The sequence below is a fragment of the Erinaceus europaeus genome, chromosome X, assembly GCF_950295315.1.
Source record: "Erinaceus europaeus chromosome X, mEriEur2.1, whole genome shotgun sequence".
In the NCBI taxonomy this organism is placed as follows: Eukaryota; Metazoa; Chordata; class Mammalia; order Eulipotyphla; family Erinaceidae; genus Erinaceus; species Erinaceus europaeus.
This window is the reverse complement of record NC_080185.1, coordinates 85,949,671-85,970,298: the sequence shown is the minus strand read 5'-3', so window position 1 is coordinate 85,970,298 and position 20,628 is coordinate 85,949,671.

The following is a 20,628-nucleotide window of genomic DNA, read 5'->3' as shown; positions in this document are numbered from 1 at the left end:
TGACTCTGAAAATGTCCAATAGTTCTAGTTTATCTATCTCTTCATTTAGCTCCCTTATGTCTTTATTGATTTTCTGCCTGGATGATCTATCAAGTTGAGAGAGTGGGGTGTTGAAGTCCCCTACTATGATTGTGTTACTGTTAATATGTTGCTGTAGCTCTTTCAGTAGAAGTTTGATGTATTTAGATGGCTTCTCATTGGATGCATAGATGTTAATAATTGTTAAGTCCTCTTGATTGACTGATCCTCTGAGCATTAAGTAGTGTCCATTCCTATCTTTTTTAATCTCATCTTTTTTCAAGTCTATCATGTCAGATATGAGAATAGCTGTTCCTGCCCTTTTTTGTGGGCCATTGGCTTGTATGATAGTTTTCCATCCTTTCACTTTAAGTCTGTGTTTGTCTTGTTGAGTTAGGTGGGTTTCCTGTAGACAGCATATTGTTGGGTTTTGTTTTCTGATCCATCTTCCTACGCTGTGTCTTTTAATAGGTGAATTCAGGCCATTGACATTTATTGATATCAAAGATTGAAGATATTTTAATGCCATTCTTGTAGAGTTTTAGAGTGTTTTGATATATGTCCTATTTGTGGTGGTCTGATTGTTTATAGGAGACCTTTCAGAACTTCTTTCAGGACAGGCTTGGTGATAGTTGATTCCTTCAACTGTTGCTTGTCTGAGAAGGTTTTGATGCCTCCATCTAGTCTGAATGACAGTCTAGCAAGATATAGTATTCTTGGCTGAAAGCCTTTCTCATTGAGCACTCGATAGATATCTTGCCATTCTCTTCTGGCCTGTAGTGTTTGTATGGAGAAGTCTGCTGCTAATCTTATGGGTTTTCCTTTGTAGTGGACTCTTTGTTTTTCTCTTGCAGCCTTGAGGATCCTTTCTTTATCCTTATTCCTTTCCATTCTAAGTATGATATGTCTTGGTGTCTTTAGGTCTGGGTTAATTCTGTTTGGGACCCTCTGGGCTTCTTGAATCTTTATGTCTTTGATGTTGTCTAGACTAGAGAAATTTTCAGCTATTATGGCCTGGAAAATGCTTTATTCCTCTCCTTCTCTTTCTTCCTCTGGTATGCCAATTATGCGCCAGCAGCCACTTTTTTTCTTTATTTTTTCTTCCTTTCTATTTTATTAGGTAGGGTAGAGAGAAATTGAGAGAGGAGGGAGATGGAGAAGGAGAGAGAGAGAGAGAGACCTGTATACCTGCTTCACCACTCATGAAGCTTTTCTCCATGCATGCAGGGAGCAGGTGCTCGAACCTGGGTCTTTGTGCATGGTAACGTGCACTAAGTTGGGTACGCCTAGCTCCCAACCATCGTTACTCTTAAATGTACACAACGATGCCTCAAGATCATTTGACAACAGGAAGCAGAGTGAACCCAACTTTTAAGCTCATCAGTTTGGGAGCATGAGTTTCAAAGGTGAACATAGGGACATCAGAACCAGAGCCCTACAGGGCGATGAGAGAATAGAGATAGATTTTACTCCTGGAAAGTAAAAACCACAAGATAATTATTTTAACTTTATTTTATTATTTATTCATTGGGTAGATACAGAGAGAAATCAAGACAGAAGGGGGATAGAGAAAGAAAGAGAGAGAAGAGATAGAAAGAAATCAAGAGGGAAGTGGATGATAGAGTGGGAGAGAGAGATACCTGCAACACTGCTTTACCAGTTGTGAAGCTTCTCTTCTTACAGGTGGGGACAAGGGTCATGAACCCAGGTCCTTGCACATTGTAATGGGCACTCAACTGGATACAGCACGAAGATAATTCATTTAACCCTCTAAGGTGCCTGCAGTGATTCCCTGCAAAGACAGACTTGCACTGACTACAACTGGTTCCAAAGGGACATTAGCAAATATAAAAGACACCAGATGATGAGTGTGGAGAACATCCAGATATGTACCTGTGATTTCTCACTTGGGGCAAAATGACTTATGTCCCCTAAAAATGCTCTGGATGCATTATTTAAATTCTAAATGAGGGGACTGAGTGCACACATTACCATTCGCAAAGACCAGGATTCAAACCCCTGCTCCTTTCCTGTAGAGGGGAAGCTTCATGAGTGGTGAAACAATTCTACAGTATCTATCTTTTTTCTTTCTCTGTCTCCTCCTTCCCTTTCAATTTCATCCTGTCCTGTTTAATAAAATAGAAATGAAAAAAGGGGAAGATGGCTATCAGAAGTGGTGGATTCATGGTGCTGACATCAAGCTCCAGAAAAAATCCTAGTGGCATCACTGGTCACTTTCATCAGAAATGTCATCATAAGCCCTCTTGTGGGCCTCTCCAGGACCATGCCCTCACTAGAAAATAACAATGGTAGGGACTACCCCACTCTCCAAAAGGAGGCTGGATCATACCTTGCCACTCGAGGAAAACTGGTCCTGAAATGAGTGCAACCTACAATGTTCCCAGTTGTGACCATGACCTATGACTCAGACTGACAGGGACTCAAAGATCACACATATTCCTGTGCTAAATACGAATGGATATGGGAGCCTAGGTGAGATAGATGGGGTAAACAGTCAATTATATTTATATATTTTCTTCACATTTGGGAGCTACTCTCTGCCCTAACCCAGCTTTCTAGTCCTATTCTCAACTTTGACACCATCTTCCCAGACAATATTTTTATGTCACCTGCATGTTAGCTATCAAGCTTAGGCCAAAATCACTAAAGTCATGGGCTCATAGGAACATACCTAAAATAAATTTCCCAGTGTCTCTCCACCATAAGATCCCAGCTGTTCCATTCCTACTTTTTGGTTTTTGTTGATTAAACATTTTGTCCTGCTTCATCTCTTACCAACTTTCACCTACCAAGTTGTAGATGCTACTATGATCTATGATTACATTCTGACCTCCCTGGGCAGAAGACCTCACCAATGTGCCCCGGAACCTCACCTCTCCAGAGCACTACCCCATTAGGGAAAGAAAGAAACAGGCTTGGGGGTATGGGTCAACCTGATAACATCCATGTTCAGTGAAGAAGCATTCATAGAAGCCACAACTCCCACTTCTGCACACCATAAAGAATTTTGGTCCATATTCCCAGAGGGGGAGAAATATTAGAGGAAGATAACCAGAGGGCTCTGAACTTCAATTGCATCAGGATCCAGAAAGAGAAGAGGAAAAAAGAAGGGTATTTGGAAGTATTAGTTGTATAGGTGTGAGTTAGAAAGGAAGAAAAGGCAGAACCATAGAAAAATGGGCAAATATATACAAATATAGATAGTTACAGAAATAATAGTCAACTCATATCTGTGACCTTGAGAGAAATACAACAGTTTCCAATGAGGGGAATGGGGACACATAACTCTGGTGGTGGGAATGACATGGAATTATACCTCTGTTATCTCATAATTTTGTAAATCAATATTAAATCAATATAAAAATTAAAATTAAGGAATCCTGGTGGGCCTCTTGGACTCCCACACAAATAATAATGAGCCTAGACCTGTAACGACGGATCCCTCTCTCCACCATCACTAGTCACTTACATCAAGAACTTCATCATAAGCCCTCTTGTTGGCCCTCCCAGAACTTTGCCCTCACCATAAAGTAGAGATGATAGGGATAGCCCCAGTCTCTGAGGAAGACTGGGGTATCTTGCCCTGCTATTTGAGGAAGACTGGCCCTGAAATGAGTGCAGCCTGCAATGTTCCCAAATGTGACCATGAGCCGAGAGCTCAGACCAGTAGAGACTCAGAGATTACACAGGCTCTGGGGCTAAATATAAATTATATATAATGTATATGCATGCCCTGGGTCAGGTGGATGGCAGTAAATAGTTAATTGTATCCACAGATTTTTTTTTTCAAGAATGGGAGCTATTCACTTCCCTAATACGACTTTCTAGCCCTTTTCTCTGCTCTGACATCTTTTTCTCAGACTGTATTCTTTTCCAACTTCAGGCTAGCTATTAAACTCAAGCAAAAGTATCATAATTGTGTGCTCCCCAGAACATGCCTAAGATGGACTTTCTAGTTTTCTTCTACAGAAAGATCCCCAATCCCATCTGCTCTATTGCTACTTTTTGGTTCCTATTCATTAACCATTTTGTCTCAGTTTATGACCTGCCACCTTCCAGACACCAATTTGTAGATGCTACCATGATGCCATCCTGACTTATCTAGGCAGATGACCTCACCAATGTGTCCTTGGAACCTTACCTCTCCAAAGCTCTGGCCCACTGGGAAGGATAGAAATAGGATGGAGGTATGGATCGACCTGCCAACACCCATGTCCAGTGGAGAAGTGATTACAGAAGCCAGAACTCCTACCTTCTGTACCCCAAAAACAACTCTGATCCATACTCCCAGCGGGGGAGAAGTGATAGGATGAAGATAAGAGGGCTCTGAATTCCAGCTTCATGAGCACCCAGAGAGAGAAGAGGAAAAGTAGAGGGACATAGGGAGGTCGTAATGTTGTCATGAGTGACTCGGAGAGGAAGAGAGGATTGAATCAGGTAGAAAAAAGGGGCAATTGAGTATAAATGTAGACAGATAGTTGTAAAGATGATGGCTGGCCCATGTGGTGGCTTGCAGTGGGGCGACTGAAGATTCAGAACCCTGGTGGTGGGAATGAAGTGGATTAATACCCCTGTTGACATGTAATTTTGTAAATCAATATTAAATCACTAATAAAATAAAAAATACCGGTGGAAAAAACAAACAAAAAATCTGAATGAATCTGTAGGACATCTGACTGTGGTGACTAAGAGTGTTGACACATATAGCTAAATTCTTATCATTTAGATACATGAATCTGACTATGAATAAGACCCTGTGATGCCAATCTAATATCATATCCTGTTGAATTTACCATTACCCAAATCAATGGCTACTATTTAGTTTTTGCGTGATCAGAACTTTCTGACTCCATCTGACATGGCTAACTATTCCTTCTAGAAACAGCTCCTTGACTTTCATGACACTATCCATGGTTGCCCCATATTTCCCTCACTATTCCTTCTTGATCTCCTCCCTAGATTCATTTTCTTCTGCCCACTCTCTTGGAAGTTCATCTATCTGCTGTTTTCAATACTGCCTGTCAGCTAAGGACTTTCCTGACTCTACCTCTAGCTTACCTGTTCCACTTAACTTCTGATAGCCAATCATTTGCTGACCCTCCATACCAAATGTCCTTTAAGTCCTGTAAACTGAACAGAAGAGACTCCATTTTCATTTTTAACTTTACTACCCTCACTAGGCCTCATCTTCACTATATGTTTTCCCTTGCTATTTTTTTTTCTTTACCATAACAGCCCTCTCTTTAGCTTTCACATTGTGCTTTCCCATGTTATTTTTACTTTGCTGTAGCCACTAGGAAAGGAATGTTTTCACTGTGTATTTGTGTTTGACAAACCAAGGGCAGAAGACAGATGAAAAGCATATAATACAAGACACATCCCTCAGGGTGTTTCTGATGTCCAGCACAAAGATCTGAAAAACGTGCACAACAGTGTTACCTTAAATTTGATTTCAACACTTTAGCAGCCAGCTTGAACACACTGAACACTCCTGTTAGAGAGATGATCTCTCGAGGCTGACTGCACATACTACAATGCACAAGGACCTGGGTTTGAGCCCCCAGTCCCCACCTGCAGGGGGAAAGATTTTTGAGTGAGGAAGCAGTGCTGCAGGTGTCTTTCTGTCTCCTTCCCTATTATCCCCTTCCCTCTTGATTTTTGTCTGTCTCTATCTGATAAATAAATAAAGATAATAGAAATAAATTTAAAAAGAGAGATGATCACTCTGATGAACCTCTTCACACTCACCAGCAGAAAAGCCCAAGCTCTCCCTTCCCTTCTAGCTCCACAAAGCCCTAAAACTCCAGCTTGACAGCTTGACAGTGAGATGGCTTCTGGAGATATGAGTCTTCCATCTTCTTTGATGAATTTACTGAATATCAATCTAGCTGCTGGCACCTGAATAAGGTTGTTTTCTTCCCACCAATCCTTGTCTCTTAAATATTGACTTTCAAGTGGTGAGAACACAAGCCTTGGCATTCACTAACACTTTGAACATGTGTTGTAAATTAAACAGTCATTTCCTTATAACCCTACTCTATTTCAGTTAGTAGCAATACTGTCTGTGTAGATACTCAAATCAGATCCTGGGACTAATGTCCTCTTAATCATCTGATCAAAGCTATTGATTTACCTCCCGCTTATTTCACCTCTCTTTCTCAACTTTCTATGATCACCTCCCAAAATCTGTAATCTGTTGTTTTAAATTTTGCAGCTGGTTCTGTCACACAGATGGCATATACATATACATACACATACACATACACATACACATACACATACACATATACGTTACCTACAGTGTTATCACTGGGGCATAGAACCTTCACAATAAATCTACTGCTCCCACAAGTCATTCTTTTCTTTCCTTTCCTTTCCCTTCCTTTCCTTGATAGAGACAGAACTTGAGAGGGAAGAGGGAGATAGGGAGAGAGAGAACTGCAGCACTACTTCACTGAGCGTGAAGCTGCCGCCACCACCCTCCCCGGCCACAGCTGGGGATCAAAGGCTTGAATCTAGGTTCTTACCCATAATAAATCATGCACTCTACCCCATGCATGACTACCTGGTCCCTTATTTATATGCTATGTGCTGCCGAGTAATTAATCCAGCATTAGGCTGCATCCCTGGAATATTTTTTTCTCTATATTTTTGAAGAGAAAAAAGAAAGAGACCAAAGTCTTTTTGCATAACTGTTATTCTGTCTCCCAGAGTCAACAACAAATAATTTTTAAACTATTTATTCCCTTTTGTTGCCCTTGTTGAACAACAAATAATTTTTAGTTTAAGTATCTCCCATGCAATATTTGGGACACACTTATACTTTGAAGTTTTCTTTTTTATATACTTACACTTTAAAATTACTTATTTATCCAAATTCATAGCTGAGTTGGCATCCTGTATTTTTTTTCTTTCTTTAATTTCTTTATTGGGAGATAAATGCTTTACATATGACGGTAAATAAAATAGTTTGTACATGCATAACATTTCTCAGTTTTCCAAGAAACAATACAACCCCCACTAGGTCCACTGTCATCCTTTTTGGACCTGTACTCCCCCACCCCACCCCAGAGTCTTTTACTTTAGTGCAATACACCAACTCCAGTTCAGGTTCTACTTGTGTTTTCTTTTCTGATCTTGTTTTTTTTTTTTTTCAAAATCTGCCACCAAGGTTGTTAGATTTTCCTCCTCAGGCTCCTATTGTATGTATATCTCTGAACAAGCACTCACTTTCTGAGAGATCAGGGATTTATTTTGATTTCTGTATCCTCAGCATCATACCAAGGACCTGACAGAATAGATGGTTGGTTGTAGTGGCCAGGCAGTGGTGCACCTTGTTGAGTGCACATATTACAATGCACAGGGTCCTGGGGTTCCAACCCCCCAGACCCCATCTGCATGGAGTAAGCCTCAATAGTGAAGCAGTGCTGCAAGTGTTTCTTTCTCTGTCCTTTTCTACCCCCTTCCTCTTTCAATTTCTCTCTGTCCTATCATATATATATATATATATATATGTATATATAGATATATATAGATGGTTGTCTTTTCTGAGCAAATGAATGCATGCGCACAACACTGCAATAAGCCCTCATTGATCGGTGAAATCTATGTGCTTCTTCTTCTTCTTCTTCTTCTTCTTCTTCTTCTTCTTCTTCTTCTTCTTCTTCTTCTTCTTCTTCTTCTTCTTCTTCTTCTTCTTCTTCTTCTTCTTCTTCTTCTTCTTCTTCTTCTTCTTCTAGCGTTTGCCCTTCTTCCGTAGCCAGTCAACAGCATCAGGTTGAGCCTGATGTAAAGTTTCGAGACCTCCTTTGAATCTGGAGAGGTGGCAGTCGTTGACTATGTGGATCATAGTCTGTCTGGAGCCGCAGGGGCAGTTCGGGTCGTCTCTGGCTCCCCAGCGATGGAACATAGCGGCGCACCGGCCATGGCCTGTTCGATAGCGATTGAGGAGGGCCCAATCATAACGTGCTAGGTCAAAGCCGGGCTGATGCTTGCAGGGGTCTGCGATGAGGTGTTTGTTCTTTACCTCAGCTGACTGCCAACTCTGTTTCCAAGAGTCTGGAACAGAGAAGTTCAGTGTAGGCGTAGGGGACCAGATTGGGTGACGAGACGTCAAGCGTTGGACAGGGTGGGCGAAGATATCTGCGTATATTGGCAGGTCCGGTCGAGCGTAGACGTGGGAAATGAACTTAGATGATGCAGCATCCCGACGAATATCTGGCGGGGCGATGTTGCTAAGAACTGGCAGCCATGGAACCAGGGTGGAACGGTTGGTTCCAGAAATTATCCTCATGGAGGAATATAATTTGGAATCGACCAAGTGGACATGGGGGCTACGGAACCATCCTGGGGCACAGTATTCTGCAGTGGAATAGCATAATGCCAGAGAGGATGAGTAGTGTGGAAGCGCTCGCGCCCCATGAGGAGCTGGCCAGTCTTGTAATGATGTTATTCCTCGCGCCCACCTTTGCTGCAGTTTTTATGAGATGTTTGTGAAATGACAGAGTGTGATCGAGAGTAACGCCAAAATAGACTGGCTGGGCTTCATTCCGGATTCTCGTATCGCCAAGCTGCACATTAAGCTCACGTGAGGCCGAGGCATGGTGTAGATGGAAAACAGATGATACCGTTTTAGCAGTGCTAGGAATTAGTTGCCATTTTTTACAGTAATCAGCTATGATCAGTTTTTACAGTAATCAGCTATGATCAGTTCACAAAGTCAGTTCCACTTATATCCACCTACCCTTCACAACTTTGGAGGAAATGCCTTATGGTTTCCACTTCTGCCCATCAGGGGAGCTAGAAAATTGGGACTCATCTATTGGTTTAGTGACTCCATTATAGGAACAGTTGGGAGATTTTATTTTTCTTTTTTGGAGGAAGGTGGAAATATGGTGGTTTGTGGGTCCTGCCTAACTCAACCACAACTGCACAATTTCCCAACACCTCCCCCTTTCTTTTTATCTAATGGCCATAGTATAGGAAATTTAGAGTGGAGCAGGCTTAATGTTTTTTAAGGAATGTCGGGCTCTGGTGGGAAGATGTAGGATGTTTTTGTGGGGGAGGGAAGACTTACATAGCCGCCAACCTTGTGAGATTTATGCTCAACCCCTCTGTAGAGAGAGAGACTTACCTGGAGGAACTAATCTCATAGGTTGAGCTCTGCCAGGCTTCACCATCTCCTCACAATATTCCTGCATCTTTCCCTTGTCTTCTTATCTAATTGTCACATTTAAATGGGTCAATGTCTGTAAAAGACTATTTCTGTCAGGGAAATAGCAGTGTAGGGGTGAACAGAAACCTTTTGGGCAGAAACCTGAATGATATCATGCAGGCATTTTTTAAAAAGGACTGGAATAAGACAGGGAGTGATAAGTAAGAGTAGCAAGAGATAGCGTGAGACTGAAGAGAGGCCTGGTAGGTGGAGAGGGGCTGTCTGATGGGTAGAAAGGGGGCACTTCCTGATAGGCGGAGGAGTGGGGGCCTGATAGTCTGAGGGGTGAGAGGAGTGATCTGGTGTTGCAGAGCCCCGAGACAGCTGGATGCAAAGTCCATGAACTGCTACAGTCAGTCCTCGAGAAGTCCAGCAGTGTAAGGGGAGTGTCCAAAGGTGTACCAGCAAGTCCTATAAAAGCATCAGTCCAGTGCCAATGACCAGGGGAAGAAATGCCACACGTCTATCTCGATGGGGGAGGACAGCCACTGTGACTTTGCTTCTCTGTAGAGAGTGAGCTGGAACCGGCAAAACGTGACAGGTGAAGCAGAAGCAAGAAGGGCAGACAGCAATGGGTGAGAGAAAGGCAGTAAGAAAGTTCTATCCTTGGAGTCTGTGAATCAGGTTCTTCAGATCATGTCAGGGCACATCATGGGTTTCAGGGGGAGCACTGTAGTCGTACCATCTAGTGGGCGATGTCAGAGTGTGCAGAGGTCCAGATGATTTCCCGGGGATTCCTGTGAAGGAAACACAAACAAATCTGCTTCCCATGGTTAGCAGGGTGTCTCGTTCGAATTTTTTTTTTTTTTTGCGTCACTAGTGGTGAAACAGTGTTGCATGTGTCTTCTCCTTCTCTCTCTCTCCTTTCCCTTTCAATTTCTTGCTGTCCTATCAAATAAATAAATAAAAATAAAAATGGAAATAAGTATATTTCAGTAACTTACTTATTTTTATTTAGCATAATGAGTAAATCTTCCAAGGCAGTTCTCTTCTTTTTAATATTTATTTATTTACTTATTCTCTTTTGTTGCCTTGTTTTATGGTTATTATTGTTGTTTTTGATGTCATCGTTGTTGGGTATAACAGAGAGAAATGAAGAGAGGGGGAGGAGACAGAGAGGGGAAGAGAAAGACACCTGCAGACCTGCTTCACCGCTTGTGAAGTGACTCCCCTGCAGGTAGGAGGAGGTTGAACTGGATCCTTAAGCTGGTCCTTGTGCTTTGCATCACCTGCGCTTAACCCGCTGCACTACCACCCAACTTCCAGAAGTTCTCTTCTTACCAACATATCAACATAGTGATCTCTAGGATTGAAATATGACACAATCCAGGGCCAGGCACCTGGTTAAGTACACACATTACAGTGCACAAGGACCCAGGTTCAAGCTCTGGTCCCTACCTACAGGGGGAAAGCTTTATAAGTGGTAAAACAGTGCTGCAGGTATCTCTCTGTCTCTTTCCCTTTCTTTTTTTTTCTCACTCTTTTTTTTTATTTATTTTTTTTAAGGAAAGGATTAATTAACAAAACCATAGGGTAGGAGGGGTACAACTCCACACAATTCCCACCGCCCAATCTCCATATCCCACCCCCTCCCCCGATAGCTTTCCCATTCTCTATCCCTATGGGAGCATGGACCCAGGGTCATTGAGGGTTGCAGAAGGTAGAAGGTCTGGCTTCTGTAATTGCTTCCTCGCTGAACATGGGCATTGACTGGTCGGTCCATACTCCCTAGTAGGATGGGTCTCTGGGGAAGCTGAGCTCCAGGACACATTGGTGGTGTCTTCGATCCAGGGAAGTCTGGCCGGCATCCTGATGACACCTGGAACCTGGTGACTGAAAAGAGAGTTAACATACAAAGCCAAACAAATTGTTGAGCAATCATGGACCCAAAGCTTGGAAAAGTGGAGAGGAAGTATTAGGGAGGTACTCACTGCAAACTCTAGTATACTTCTGCTTTCTTACTTTGGTGCCATACTCCAAACACAGTCAATTTTTGCTTTGCGTTTCTATTTCTTCTTCTTTTTTTTTTTACATGCATAACATTCCCCAGATTCCCATTTAGCAATACAACCCCCACTATTTCATTCATCATTTTTCATGGACCTGTATTCTCTCCACCCACCCACCCACCCCAGAGTCTTTTACTTTGGTGTAATACTCCAATTCCATTTCAGGTTCGACTTGTGTTTTCTTTTCTAATCTTGTTTTTCAACTTCAGCCTGAGAGTGAGATCATCCCATATTCATCCTTCTGTTTCTGACTTATTTCACTCAACATGATTTTTTCAAGGTCCATCCAAGATCGGCTGAAAACGGTGAAGTCACCATTTTTTACAGCTGAGTAGTATTCCATTGTGTATATATACCACAGCTTGCTCAGCCACTCATCTGTTGTTGGACACCTGGGTTGCTTCCAGGTTTTGGCTATTACAAATTGTGCTGCCAAGAACATATGTGTACACAGATCTTTTTGGATGGATGTGTTGGGTTCCTTAGGATATATCCCCAGGAGGGGAATTGCAGGGTCATAGGGTAGGTCCATTTCTAGCCTTCTGAGAGTTCTCCAGACTGTTCTCCACAGAGGTTGGACCAATTGACATTCCCACCAGCAGTGCAGGAGGGTTCCTTTGACCCCACACCCTCTCCAGCATTTGCTGCTGTTACCTTTTCTGATGTGTGACATTCTCACAGGAGTGAAGTGATATCTCATTGTTGTCTTGATTTGCATTTCTCTGACAATCAGAGACTTGGAGCATTTTTTCATGTGTTTCTCGGCCTTTTGGATCTCTTCTGTGGTGAATATTCTGTCCAAGTCCTCCCCCCATTTTTGGATGGGGTTATTTGTTGTCTTGTTGTTGAGTCTGGTAAGCTCTTTATATATGTTGGTTATTAAACTCTTATCTGATGTATGGCATGTAAAGATCTTCTCCCATTCTGTGAGGGGTCTCTTGATTTGGGTAGTGGTTTCTTTTGCTGTGAAGAAGCTTTTTAATTTGATGTAGTCCCATAGGTTTATACTTGCCTTAGTCTTCCTTGTAATTGGATTCGTTTCATTGAAAATGTCTTTAAAATTTATGCGGAAAAAAGTTCTTCCAATATTTTCCTCTAAGTATCTGATAGTTTCTGGTCTAACATCCAAGTCCTTGATCCACTTGGAATTTACTTTTGTATTTGGTGAAATACAGTGGTTCAGCTTCATTCTTCTGCATGTTTCAACCCATTGTTTCCAACACCATTTGTTGAAGAGACTCTGCTTCCCCCATATAATAGTCTGGGCCCCTTTGTCAAAGATTGGATGTCCATACGTGTGGGGCCTCATTTCTGGGCTCTCAATTCTATTCCACTGGTCAGTGTGTCTGTTCATGTTCCAGTACCAAGCAGTTTTGATGACAATGGCCCTATAATATAGTTTGAGATCAGGCAGTGTGATGCCTCCGGTTCTGTTCTTTTTTCTCAAGATTGTTTTGGCAATTCTAGGTCTTTTCTGGTTCCAGATAAACATTTGTAGCATTTGTTCTATTCTCCTAAAAAAATGTGCTTGGGATCTTGATGGGGATAGCATTAAATTTGTAGATGGCTCTGGGTAATATATTCATTTTGATGTTAATTCTTCCAACCCATGAGCATGGAATATCTTTCCACTTCTTTGTGTCTTTTTCAATTTCTTTGAGTAGTGACTCATAATTTTCAGTATACAAGTCTTTCACTTCTTTGGTTAGGTTTATTCCTAGATATTTTATTGTTTTTGTTGCTATAGAAAAAGGAACTGATTTCTGGATTTCAATTTCTTCTAACTTAGTGTTTGCATAGAGGAATGCCACTGACTTTTGAATGTTAATTTTATAGCCTGACACATTACTGTATTGCCTGATGATTTCCAAAAGCTTCTTGCTAGATTCCTTAGGTTTTTCCATGTATACTATCATGTCATCTGCAAATAAGGAGAGTTTGACTTCTTCTCTTCCAATCTGTATTCCTTTAATTCCTTGCTCCAGCCTGATTGCTATGGCAAGAGCTTCCAACACTATGTTGAATAGTAATGGTGATAGTGGGCAGCCCTGTCTAGTACCTGATCTGAGGGGAAATGCTTCCAGTTTTTCACCATTGAGTATGATGTTGGCTGTAGGTTTGCTATATATAGACTCCACTATCTCCAGGAATTTTCCATCTATTCCCATTTTTTGTAGTGTTTTGATCATAAAGGGATGTTGTATCTTGTCAAAGGCTTTCTCTGCATCTATTGATATGACCATGTGGTTTTTGGTCTTGCTTTTGTTGATGTGGTGGATCACATTGATTGATTTACGTATATTAAACCAACCTTGCATGCCTGGGATAAACCCCACTTGGTCATGATGAACAATCTTTTTGATATACTGCTGTATCCAGTTGGCTAGAATTTTGTTCAATATTTTCGCATCTATGTTCATCAGAGATATTGGTCTGTAGTTTTCTTTTTTGGTTGTGTCCCTGTCTGCTTTTGGTATCAGGGTGATGTTGGCTTCATAGAAGCTGGCAGGGAGTATTCCAGTGTCTTCAATCTTCTGGAAGACTTTTAAAAGTAGAGGTATTAGTTCTTCTTTGAAAGTTTTGTAGAATTCATTTGTAAAACCATCTGGTCCAGGACTTTTATTTTTGGGAAGATTTTTGATAACTGTTTCAATTTCATTAGCTGTGATGGGCCTGTTCATGTTTTCCACTTCCTCTTTACTTAGTTTTGGAAGTTGGTAGGTATCTAGGAAATCATTCATTTCTTCCAGGTTCTCTAACTTGGTGGCATATAGTTGTTCATAGAAGCCTCGCATGATATGTTGAATTTCTGCAGTGTCTGTTGTGATATCTCCTCTTTCATTTACTATCCGATTTATTTGGGTCTTCTCCCTTTTTTGTTTTGTGAGTCTGGCTAAAGGTTTGTCGATTTTGTTTACTCTTTCGAAGAACCAACATTTACTTTCATTGATCTTTTGTATGGTTTTCCTATTCTCAATGTTATTTATTTCTGCCCTAACTTTAGTAATTTCTGTCCTTCTGGTTGCTTTAGGGTTCCTTTGTTGTTCTTCTTCTAGGTCTTTAAGATGTGCAATCAGGCTGTTTATTTGTGCCTTTTCTTGTTTCCTAATGTGTGCTTGTATAGCTATGAACTTCCCTCTTAGGACTGCTTTAGCTGTGTCCCAAATATTTTGATAGCTTGTGTCTTCATTTTCATTGAACTCTCGAAACATTTTGATTTCTTCCTTGATTTCCTCTTTGACCCAGAAGTTGTTAAGAAGTGTACTGTTGAGCTTCCACATTTTGGGACTGTTACTAATCTTTTGTTGATTGTTAAGTGTTAGTTTAATTCCACTGTGGTCTGAGAAGATGCTTGGGATGATTTCAGTGCTGTTGAATAAGCTGATGCTGTCTTTGTGGCCTAACATATGGTCTATCCTTGAGAATGATCCATGTGGATTTGAGTAAAATGTGTATTCCAGTTTCTTGGGATGAATGACTCTGAAAATGTCCAATAGTTCTAGTTTATCTATCTCTTCATTTAGCTCCCTTATGTCTTTACTGATTTTCTTCCTGGATGATCTATCAAGTTGAGAGAGTGGGGTGTTGAAGTCCCCTACTATTATTGTGTTACTGTTAATATATTGCTGTAGCTCTTTCAGTAGAAGTTTGATGTATTTAGATGGTTTCTCATTGGGTGCATAGATATTAATAATTGTTAAGTCCTCTTGATTGACTGATCCTCTGAGCATTAAGTAGTGTCCATTCCTATCTTTTTTAATCTTATCTATTTTAAAGTCTATCATGTCAGATATGAGAATAGCTGTTCCTGCCCTTTTTTGTGGGCCATTGGCTTGTATGATAGTTTTCCATCCTTTCACTTTAAGTCTGTGTTTGTCTTGTTGCGTTAGGTGAGTTTCCTGTAGACAACATATTGTTGGGTTGTGTTTTCTGATCCATCTTCCTACTCTGTGTCTTTTAATAGGTGAATTCAGGCCATTGACATTTATTGATATCAAAGATTGAAGATATTTTAACGCCATTCTTGTAGAGTTTTAGAGTGTTTTGATATATGTTCTATTTGTGGTGGTCTGGTTGTTTATAGGAAACCTTTCAGAACTTCTTTCAAGGCAGGCTTGGTGATGGTTGCTTCCTTCAACTGTTGCTTGTCTGAGAAGGTTTTGATGCTTCCATCTAGTCTGAATGACAATCTAGCAGGATATAGTATTCTTGGCTGAAAGCCTTTCTCATTGAGCACTCGATAGATATCTTGCCATTCTCTTCTGGCCTGTAATGTTTGTATGGAGAAGTCTGCTGCTAATCTTATGGGTTTTCCTTTGTAGGTGACTCTTTGTTTTTCTCTTGCAGCCTTGAGGATCCTTTCTTTATCCTTATTCCTTTCCAATCTAAGTATGACATGTCTTGGTGTCTTTAGGTCTGGGTTAATTCTGTTTGGGACCCTCTGGGCTTCTTGAATCTTTATGTCTTTGGTGTTGTCTAGACTAGAGAAATTTTCAGCTATTATGGCCTGGAGAACGCTTTCTTCCTCCCCTTCTCTTTCTTCCTCTGGTAAGCCAATAATGCGTATATTGTTTCTTTTGAAGTCATCCCATAGGACTCTGTTGTTGTTTTCAGCATCGCTTAATCTCTTTTTGAGGTCTCTTACTTCTTTTTTAGTTGTCTCTAATTCATCCTCAATCTTGCTAATTCTGTCTTCAGCCTCATTGATTCTATTCTCTCTGCCCTCTACTGCTTTCTGGAGTTCATTATTTTGTTGCCCTGCTCTGATACTGTTTTAGCTTGTTCAGCTAGTTGCCTTCTTAGCTCAGCAATTTCAGCTTTCAGCTCTCTAATAACCATGAGATTATTAGAATTTTCTTCCATATTCTCATTTGTTGTTCCTGCAGTTCTGATTACAATTTTTTCAAATTCTTTACTCACTCCTGTTATTATTTCCTTAGCTAATGTTTGGATGTTGAACTCGTTGTTTTGTGCTTTGCCCTCTGGAGGACCTTTAGCTGGACTCTTGTTCTGGTTCGAGTCTCCATTATTTTTTCTTGTTGTTTTAACCATTTTATATAAGTTAACAGTTTTTTCAATCCCTGAGTTGGAGTTCAGTGGTGTAAAAGCCTTTTTTTTTCTCCCCTTTAGGCTATGGTAGCCTGAGGGCTTTTAAACTATCAATAGGCTTCTTGGCTTAATCAATGACTCCTGACCAAGAGATAAAGCAGGGTGTGGCAGAGATAATCCAGTGGTTATGCAAAGAGACTTTCACAGCCCTTCAGCTATGCCACCGAGGTATAGGTCTTCTCCTGAGTTTCCCGGTTAGATCTCTGTGCCCTGGTGTCCCTCCCTGTTGCTGCTCCAGATTCTGAGGGTAGTAGCAATGGAGACTCAGAGTTGTACTTGGTGAGTCTCTGGGGAGTCCTTTCCTCCCTTCAGCTGTCCCCTTGTTGGTGGAGCAGACTGGAGGTGGTGTCTCCACTGACAAACTGTCGAACTGTTAGCAGTCACTTAATCTCTTCTTAGGCCCCTCTCTCCTCTCTGTCACCAGCCACGCGTGTTTGTACTCACGGGTGATTTACTGGGTTTCTGTGGTCATTCTAGTCCTGTCTTGTTTCGGTCCGGGTGGTCTCCTTTGGTATTCCTAGTTAATCCGGGAGAGGAGAGGAGAGGAGAGAAAGCGATCTGCTGCTCATAGCTCCGCCTCCGGAAGTCGAATGACCTGGTTCGAATTTTTATAGATATTAAAAGAGGTTTAATGTAGTTAGTGAATTAGCCAACTGAATATTGGGGGGATGTATCCCCCTTTTTTCTTTACTTAATTGGGCCTAGGTGTTTGGCGGGCCTTCTCAACAACCATTTGTCTTTGGAGTTTGTAAGGGATGTCTGTGGCATAGGAAAAAAGTCTTTAAATTGTTGGCTGACAAAGGCAGGCCTATAGTGGCAAAACAAGATACACCAGTTAAGTGTAGAAAAATATGTGAATGTTGTTGTCAATTTACATAAGTTGTATATGGGGGAACTTCTTATATAGTTTAATATCTTACCATATGAGCAGATGCTTTTTCATGTTAAGGCTTTGACATAATTGTAATCAATTACTTGTGAAGAAAAAAAAACTTTTAACAAGTTAGAAGTTTACTATAATTGATAACTTGATGATTATAATTGGTTTAAGTATCTTTATAATTTTGTTTAAAAGTCATCTTATGTGACCTCGTGTAGCAGTCTCTGTACAGCAGGATCTTCAGACCAAATTTAGTTAAAATATATTGATTTTTAACTATTTTTTACTTTGGACTTTAAACAAACTCAGGTTACTTAGAGAGTTAACACATGTTAGTGACAATGTTTTTGTTTTTTTTTTAAAGAACATTTACAATGTCAGATTGATGCCAGATTTGTTGTGGATTAATTTCCACAAGATTAGTTTACAGGGCACTTTTGGGGGCCCTCCAAAAGTGACCTGTATAGAGAATTTGTATTTTAATTTTGGAGATGAATTGTCATATTAAATATTTAGACTTTTACCTTAAATACTCAGTTACTTTAGCAAATTAATTTAACCTTTATAAGAATCATGTTGAAAACTTCTTCATTTAACCCTTCCTGGTAAGAATGTAGCTTCAAAGTTACACTTTTAACGTTAAAGTAAATGTTTACCAAACTTCAAACACACACATAAACATGTAGTCTTTAACACACAAGAGGAGAAAAACTTTTGTTATGAAGACATATCATTTTAAACACAAATTTATATCTGTACTGTCCTAGTTGAACCATTTCTACTCACACAGTTTAAGACTAAAAGTTTCACATTTATACCAAGACTAAAAAAAAATTCAAAAGAGGAAAAAACAAATTTTTTGGACTGTTTCTGGATGTCTCCAGAAACTATGGCTGCATTCAGCATTTTTATATAAAGTCAATTAAGTTTCAGAGTACTCTGAGCAAAATGGGTCGTACAAACAATTTTGGTCATTCAACTCACTCAAAAAAATTTTTTAGTCATTCAACTCACTCACAAAACACAACTGAAAGCAGAGGGGGCAGACAGCAAGCTTAAGATATTCAGAGAGAGTGAGGGGGCAAGAGAGAAGTGGTAGGGAGGCTTTTTTTTTTTGCTCTGTAAACCAGATTTTTAGATCCCACTATGTCGAATTATGAGTCCTTGAGGGCGTCCTACTTCCAGCAAAAGTGGCAGGGGGAGGGGCTGCAGAAGCAGTGGTGGCCTGAAATGTGTCTGCCAAAATGGGAGCTGCTGAGTGAAATGCAGAGGCTCTGCAAGTTAGAGTCACCCTTCTCTGCAGGAGATACAGGAGGGGGAGTCGAGGCAGTCCCAGGGGAAATTTCCACGCATTTCCCAAGCTCTATGATCATGGTCAAGAGGAACCAATGTGTGGCCCAGATCAAAATGTCCCAGAAATAGAAAACCTGTCTCATGAAAAAAGAGTGGAGGGTTTGGGAAACCTCTTCATAAGGAGGAAGGTCGCCCATGGTGGAGGGGTCTCAGAAAAATAAGAGGGAGAAAAGGAACCGCAGTGCCTTCGTTAAACACGAGGCTGCAGAGAGCCAAGTGGCTGTATACTTATCTGGAGCGCCTTTGTATGTCTGCTGCTTATGTGGAGCCAGTGGTCCCTGTTCAGGCGCCAGATGTCAGGGTTGCATTGTGGAAAAGAGAGACCAGGAACTCATGGTGGAGCGGGAACTCAAAGCTTTATTCATGCGGACACCCCAGAGTTGGATGTGAGCATAGTGGGTTTAGGCCACGTGGAGCTGGCAAAATGGCCGCCTCCCTCTGTGCACACCAGCCCTTCTCCAAGTCTTCTCCAGGTCGGGACGAAGAAGAGAAAAAAAGGGGTGAAACCAGGAACCACAGGGGGGTTTATAGGGTAAAAACGGAAGTGGCAAGTCGCGATGGAATTGGCTAGGGAAGAGGGTGGAGAAAAGAAAAAGGCATTCTGGGAACTTCCTTAGTTACGGTTGCTACAGTTTTTACTGGTGGGAACGGGCAATACTCTGAGGGGATAACGTGGTGGCAGAGGATTCATCTTTAAAACAAGGCAGAAGATTGATATGTAAATAATAATACTCACATGGAAATATGGTGGTTTGTGGGTCCTACCTAACTCAACCACATCTGCACAATTTCTCAACAGAAGGGAGGGAGGAGTAGGAAGGGAAACAATTGACTGCATTCTGCCATTCTGAAGGTAGAGAAAGACAAAGAAGACAGAAGGAAGGGAGGAAGTGGGAGAGGAAGGGAAGAAGATAGATATCCCCCTGTGGTCTGGGAGGTGGTACAGTAGATAAAGTACTGGTCTCTCAAGCAGGAGGTCTTGAGTTCTATCCCCAGCAGCACATGTATCAGAGTGATGTTTGGTTCTTTCTCTCCCTCCTCTATCATTCTCATTAATGAATAATAAAAAATGAGTTTAAGAAAAAAGATAGATAGCCAGAAGGAAGGCAGGAAAGCCAGAAGATAGGCATAAAGGCCTGGGCAGGAGAGCTAGCTGGCACCACAGTGAAGGGGGGAGTGGGGGAGAAGGGATGAGGACATGCTGAAGAAAGGCAGGAAAGTCAGCAGGTAAGAATGAAGACAAGGCCAAGGAAACCAGCTGGCAATAGAGATGTGGCAAACAGGACAGGAGCAATGTGGGTGGGATCTTTCTTTTTCCCTCCAGTGCTCCTACCCCACCCTGTTAGTGGCCCCGGAGCTCAGATTTCTTTAGGCCTCTCATCTCTTCAGGAGGGAGTTGGACTAGTTTCTTTTTTTTTCAATTATCTTTATTTATTTGTTGGATAAAGACAGACAGAAATTGAGAGTAAGGGGGGGATAGAGAGGGAGAGAGGCAGAAAGACAACTGCAGCACTGATTCACCACTCTCAAAAGGTGGGGGCTGGGGGCTTGAACCCGGGTCTTGGCGCATTGTAACTGCACTCAACCAGGTGCTACACCACCCTGCTCCTGGACTAGTTTCTCTAACAGCTCCCCTAGTCTCCAAATAAAGAGGAAAAAAAGGTTCTGGTAACCCATTTTCTTCCATATTCACCCAGGTCGAGTTAGGAAAGGAAGAATGTACAGGAAGAGAATAAAGAATAGAACAAACAACTATGGGGGAGATAAGTCAACCCGAGAGGTGCAGCCACTGCCAGTGAAACCCCATGCCAATTTGAGTGGACAATATCCATAAATTGAGAGAAAGGACATGGGAAGGGTGTCTCCATTCTAGGCAGGTGGCTATAAGGGCTGTGTTTGCTTTGGAGAAGCACCCACTGTAAAGGAGACTGAGTGACCTGAGTTGCTTCCCAGTCCCAAATTCCTCTGCAGTTCTGTGAGCATAAAAATAGTGTCTGGATTCCAGTTTGTTAGGTCTGTCATAA